Below are 6,263 nucleotides of genomic sequence, written 5' to 3'. Positions count from 1 at the left end.
AAAAAGAAAAAAAATCCAAAAGAATCTACACAATAAGTCAAAACATAAGAATAATACATTTTTTCTTGAGTCACTGCTGACTCCTTTCCCTTGCTGGGAGTCACAGTCCACTTCACCTCCTTAGGATGACCTCTAATACCGTGCTGATCCCTGGACTCGCTGTTGGGGTAGCTCAGATTCTATTCTGGTCCTACTCCTGTGTTCTAGCCTCTAATGTCCACAGCTATCAGAAATAGTGTGCTTTCTTTTGTGGGAGTTCTCAATGACCCTTTATATATTCCACAGACACAGATTCTGCCTAGTTGATCCTGTGGATTTAATTTGCAGCTTTAAAACTGGTGGGAGGGTTTTGAGTCTTCTTCCTTAGCCACACTGCCCCTGGCTTTCAATTGTTGTTTTATTTCCACCTCTGCATGTGAGTCCTCTACTGGGGTTTGCTCCTGGGACTGCCCTGGAAGACTTGGGCTTGCAAGTCTCACAGGAGAGCCAAGTGTGGGGCTGGTGCAGTTGCTTGGGTCACAGGGGTTCTGGCAGCACCAGGTACTCAGGGGAGTTGGCAGCTAGGGCAGCAGGAAATATTTTGCTCTAGAAGGGTGTGGCAACCAGTATTAGCCAGTACACTCCAGTATTCTTGCTTGGAGAATCCCCCTCCCTGACAGAGAAGCCTGGCAGCCCACAGGGTTGCCCGATGTCCGAATCCCCGAACGGGAAGAGAGAAGGCTTCCAAGACAATGCAACTCGCAGGAAGGGAAGTTTATTACTGACTCGAGTCAGGACTCCCTGCCGCAACCAACGCAGTGGTGCGGGTCAGAGAGCCCCGAGCCCAACCTGTTACACAAATTTATAGAGTGAGAAGCGGATTGTTTACACGTTTGCAAAACAATTTCATTGGTGAATACTTTCGCGTGGGTGGGACTTTCCTGGGGGTTTCCACCCCGTTCCTAATTTCCTAATTGGCAAACATGGGTGAAAGCTAATTGGTCCTAATTGGCAAACAGTGGTCATTGTTAAGTGAAAGCTACCTGATAGTAGGAAGGCCTACTCCTAATCTAAGTTGCGTTACTGCTGCTCGCCTCACATTCCCCCCTGTCTGTTGTTCAAGTAGAGGAGTCTTCCTCTTTTCCATCTTGGGCCGCTGACACTATAAGTGGACCCAGGAGGGTGGAAATTAAGGTAGTTGAAAACAAGACTCAAACCATCTCTGCTGGGCTTCCCGTTCTCTTTCTAAACAAGACCACCTCAGACAAGGAAGTCAAAGACTTCTCTAGATGACTGATTGATTCTCTTACCACTCTTGTTGGTCTGCATAGAAACCTCGCAGACCCTACCCTGTTGGAGAAAAATAAAGTCATCTACAGCAGCTCGTAGGAAAGCCCTTGGCCTTGCAGAGATAGTAAAGCTTGATTCACCCATATCTGAGGTACTTGGCCCTGCAGGTTGCGCCACACTCGGGTCTACCAAATCTGTTTCCTACGTCCCATTCCTGGGGCCCATCACAAGCGGTTACACAGCTTCAGCTCCTGTAATAATCAGCAGGAGAATTAGGAGACCTCCCGGCAGACGAGTACGGGTGAGGTCTTGCCTTCCATTCTACTCCTGTTCTTCCGGTGTTGCTTGCCGCACATGATTGCAGTGAACCCAGGGTCCAATCCCGTCGACCTTGACAGCAATAGGAGTGGTAAGGAGAACAACATAAGGGCCTTTCCATCTAGGTTCTAATACACACAGGAGGGGTCTTCCATACAGATTCTCAAAAGGGCAGCTTATAAGGGGTGTTACGTGCCTGAAAGAGTGCGAAGAGAAGGAGGGTCACCCAGTCCCCGCCAGTCTCTATTGTCAACTTCATTCTGATTCATTTTCTCAACCTGTCCTGAGCTCTGGGGATTATATTCACAATATAACTTCCATTTTGTCCCCAGAGCTCGGGCCAGCCCTTGTACAATCTGGCTCACAAAGGCAGGTCCGTTATCAGAGCCCATAGTCACCGGCAGCCCATACCTAGGCACTATTTCCTCTAAGATCTTTTTAGCAACCACTGTTGCTGTCTCTCCCTTAGCGGGGAAGGCTTCCACCCACCCTGAGAAGGTATCTACCAGGACCAACAGATAGCGATACCTGTACTTGCCTGGCCTTACCTCAGTGAAATCTATCTCCCAGTGTTGCCCTGGCTCTTCCCCTCGGTACCTCGTTCCCGTGTGCTGCTTTTTCCCTGTCCTCATCAGCTGGCACGCTTTGCAAGCCTGGATTAACTCTCGTTCAGTTGTATTTTATCAACACGCAGATTCAGTCCATACCCAAGCTGCTTCTTCAGAGACTCTGGCATCTCAGGGGGAGGAGGGCGAGGGAGCCTGAAGTAGACCTTCACAGAATCATAAACCACTGTAGTGCAATCAGAGTGCCGATCATGATGATACCCTTCCATACACCTCTAAATCCAAGTCTCTTGAGGATCTGAGAGGTTCTGCTACCCTTCTCTTTATTCAACACAGACACCATGGAATCAGCAACAGTACTTTCAAAGCAGGATCTGTCTCATCCAAAGAGGAGCAACCCCCTTGTATACATTTTGGGAACTGCATCCCTCAGAGTGTAACCTGGTTGGGTTTGAATTCAAACCTTAGCAGCTTCCATAGGAGTCAGAGCAATGTTCAGCACTGGCAGAGGCAGCCAAATACAGTGATGTGCGCCACAGATAGGCATTTTCCTCTCCAAGCATGTTGCTGTACAAAACCTTGAAGACTTCATAAAAACCAAACTTGCAGAGCCCCTGCAGGGAGTAGCCAATGAGGGTCGGGGCCCATCCTTTGGCCAAACCACGCAAACCATCCTCTTTAAGTGGAACTGAAAATCCATTAAGAATGCCCTTGTACTTCTGTGGGTCCGCCTGCATACGGCATTTTGCCAAATCCAGAGGAACAACAGCAGTGTGTGTCAGACCACAACTTAAGACCCCACCAAAGCCACACAGTGCATAAAACTTCACGGAGCCATATTCTACCGCGGCAGCTCCCGCTTTCCTTTGCCCATCTTTTACATAGCTGCTCCCATCGGTGAACCATACTAGCTCACTGTTGTCTAGGGGTATATCAGTTAAGACTTTTCGTGCCGTCAGGGCCTCCGCCAGTATCTCGCTGCAATCATGGAGCTACAAACAGCTGGAATGGCTTATTTGGATTAGGCAGGGCAAGGGCTGGGGCTTCTAGTAGGGCCCGTCTGAGTGTCTGGAAAGCCTGTTTCATTGGCTCAGTCCAAGTCCAGTTTGGGGTCTCTTTACTTCCCTCATACAAGGGCCGGGCCTTCTCAGCAAACCCCATGATCCACAGTCTGCAATATCCAACAGTCCCCAGAAACTCTCACCTGGCGGGGGGTCTTGGGCTCTGTTATCTGCAATATTGTTTCCTTCATGGCCTGGGTTAGCCACCTTTGCCCCTGCCTGATCTTATACCCCAAACAGGTGACCTCTTGCCGGGCTATTAATTGTGTAGCAGAAGGACCTCTGGGTGGCAAGTCCGATATTCGTAGAGGTCCTCACTCAGAGCCTCTTGAACCTCTGTGGGATTGCCAGTTGGCCTTCCTCCTTGGTCCACTCAAAGGCAAATACCTCCTGGCTCTGAGCCGCCAGGGGTAGGCTGAAAAAGGCATCTTCATTCAGGCAGCAAACTGCTCAGGAGGGTGTATGGGTTAGAGACAGAGGGGTGTATATCACTCACCCGTTTGTTGACTTCTCACAGGTAATCTGTCCCCCCTGGCTTCTTCACTGGCAGTAAGGGGGTGTTTCAAGGGGATTGACACCACTTGAGAATTCCAGCATCCATGAGACGTCGAATGTGGGGAGTGATCCCTCGCCGAACTTCCTGGCTCATGGGGTACTATCTCACCCTCACAGGAGTTAACCATTCTCTCCCCAAGAGTTCTCACCTGCTTAAGCCTCTCTCTAGAAGAGACAGATGTTTTCAATAGCCCACCACTGATCAGCAAAGTAAAGTGCCACAGCTGTGAGTGAGCAACTTTCTGGGTCTGATCTCCACCATAGAGAGGTACGCTAATTCCAGATTTTCAGGGTCCCCGTACCTCAGATCTAACATGTAATCTTCAGCAGAATTTTCCAGTTCCTCATGACTGCATCCACAGGGAATGCCATCGGCCACAACAAGTCTCTGGGCATTCTGGTATCACCAAAAACGAATGGGACACCTGGTGGGTCCCCAGATCTACTTTTCATTTCCCAGGACTTGGGGAGGGGTGCCGACTCCCCTAGTCACTGTCTTCCCCCGCATATAGAACTCGAGTTCCAGGGGAGATTTTCTCTTTCTGGGTTGTACCTCTCCTCAGGTCCCTCTTAGGGCACTCGCTTTTCCAGTGCCCCTGTTCTCTGCAGTAGGCGCACTGATCTTTCTTTAGGGCCTGCCTTTTTGGTTTCTGTTTTTCTCCTGTATCGTCTGTTCTCCCAATCCCTCTATCTTTTGTGCTGCCTGATTTACAAACGCTAACAGGACTGCAGCACGTGACTCCTCAGCCTGGGGGTCCATAGGTGTATATTGCCTGAAAGCTTCCATTAGCCTCTCTAGGAAGGCTGCCGGGCTCTCAGTGGGCTCTTGCCTTACTAAATCAGCTTTCTTGCTGTGGCCCGCAGGCCAGCCATCAGAGCCTGGCGGTACACTCGGAGACGCTCCCTACGTTCTGCTCGCTCAAAATCCCAGTTAGACCGCAACAGAAGAAACCCCTCGTCCACGAGATGAGGCTGGTCTGTTGGCCTCCCGTTGACCCCTGGGACGCGTTTCCGCGCTTCTGCCAGAATTCGCTCCTGCAACAGCTGCTGACAATCGTAGTGAAAGGAGAGTTTCACCTGGTTGGGCTCTAGTTACTGAGGCTCACTTATTGTAGGGCCTTTAGAGTCCGCCAGAGTGTAGCCCTGACCAGGACTCATCAATTGCCCCACAACCATTCGCCTGTTCACTGAAACTCCTGCCTGAAAAGAGTCTAATTAAAAACCAGAGACAATGCCGTCACACACACAAACACGGAGAGCCAAAGACAAACACACAGACAGACAAACGTCGGCCGACAACACAGTTTCGGGCCCCCTGACCAGACCAGACTTGGGATCAGGAGAGGAACTCTCCTTCCCACAGAGCCGGCTGCCTTCCAGCGCGCTCGCTGGCCTCGGCCTTACACCAGCTAGAGAAAGCTTTCTCCTGTGCCAGATACCTCCCTTGCTTTACAGCAGGGCCCCAGAATTACTCTGGACTTTCCCTGTGCCAGATACCTCCCCTTGCTTTACAGCAGGGCCCCGGAATTACTCTGGGCTTCCTGTCTTGAGACAATGCCGGCACACACACCAAAGACAAACACACGGACAGCTGACAACACAGCACTGGGTTTTCGGGCCCCCTGAGTTTTCCTGAGCACTGGTGCTATTATCTGTCCTTCCCTTCTGTCCTGGAAGTGTTCTCTTCCCCCGGTAAAGGGATCCCGGACGAGCCCCCAAATGTTATGCCCGATGTCCGAATCCCCGAACGGGAAGAGAGAAGGCTTCCAAGACAATGCAACTCGCAGGAAGGGAAGTTTATTACTGACTCGAGTCAGGACTCCCTGCCGCAACCAACGCAGTGGTGCGGGTCAGAGAGCCCCGAGCCCACCCTGTTACACAAATTTATAGAGTGAGAAGTGGATTGTTTACACGTTTGCAAAACAATTTCATTGGTGAATACTTTCGCGTGGGTGGGACTTTCCTGGGGGTTTCCACCCCGTTCCTAATTTCCTAATTGGCAAACATGGGTGAAAGCTAATTGGTCCTAATTGGCAAACAGTGGTCATTGTTAAGTGAAAGCTACCTGATAGTAGGAAGGCCTACTCCTAATCTAAGTTGCGTTACTGCTGCTCGCCTCACAACTACCAAAGCGACCCTGTGCACATAGATGCAAGACTTTTCTTGCCTGTGGCAGCTCTGCCCCAGTGAGAGTTGAGTGTGAAGGTGGCACAAGTGCTTGGCTTGCAGGGCCCCTGGCAGTGCCAAGTGTGCAGAGACATGGACTGCCTCCACCACAGGCATTATGGCCCTATCAGAATCTTTTTCCAGGCCCCTTGTAGCTGGGGATCAGAAGGCCTCTTTTGCCAGTCTTTCTCCATAGCTCCACCCATTCAGGCACTTAGAGGGCTTCATTGCCTGGGTCCCTTCTCTGTTGTTTGGCGCATCAGGCACATAGAGGGGGCCCCCAGCTGAGATCCTACTCTGTAGATTAGCACACCAGGCGCTTAAAGGG

General features: G+C 50.7%; 1 pseudogene; it reads right to left on the bottom strand.

Annotated features, from left to right (window-relative positions):
- Positions 1 to 2,245: 2,245 nt before the first annotated feature.
- LOC136164138 (solute carrier family 25 member 3-like) lies at positions 2,246 to 6,052 on the bottom strand (annotated as a pseudogene).
- Positions 6,053 to 6,263: the final 211 nt, after the last annotated feature.

Source organism: Muntiacus reevesi, chromosome 3, assembly GCF_963930625.1.
Source record: "Muntiacus reevesi chromosome 3, mMunRee1.1, whole genome shotgun sequence".
Lineage (NCBI taxonomy): Eukaryota > Metazoa > Chordata > Mammalia > Artiodactyla > Cervidae > Muntiacus > Muntiacus reevesi.
The sequence above is the reverse complement of the archived record's forward strand: the minus strand, read 5'-3'. Positions and strand labels throughout refer to the sequence as shown.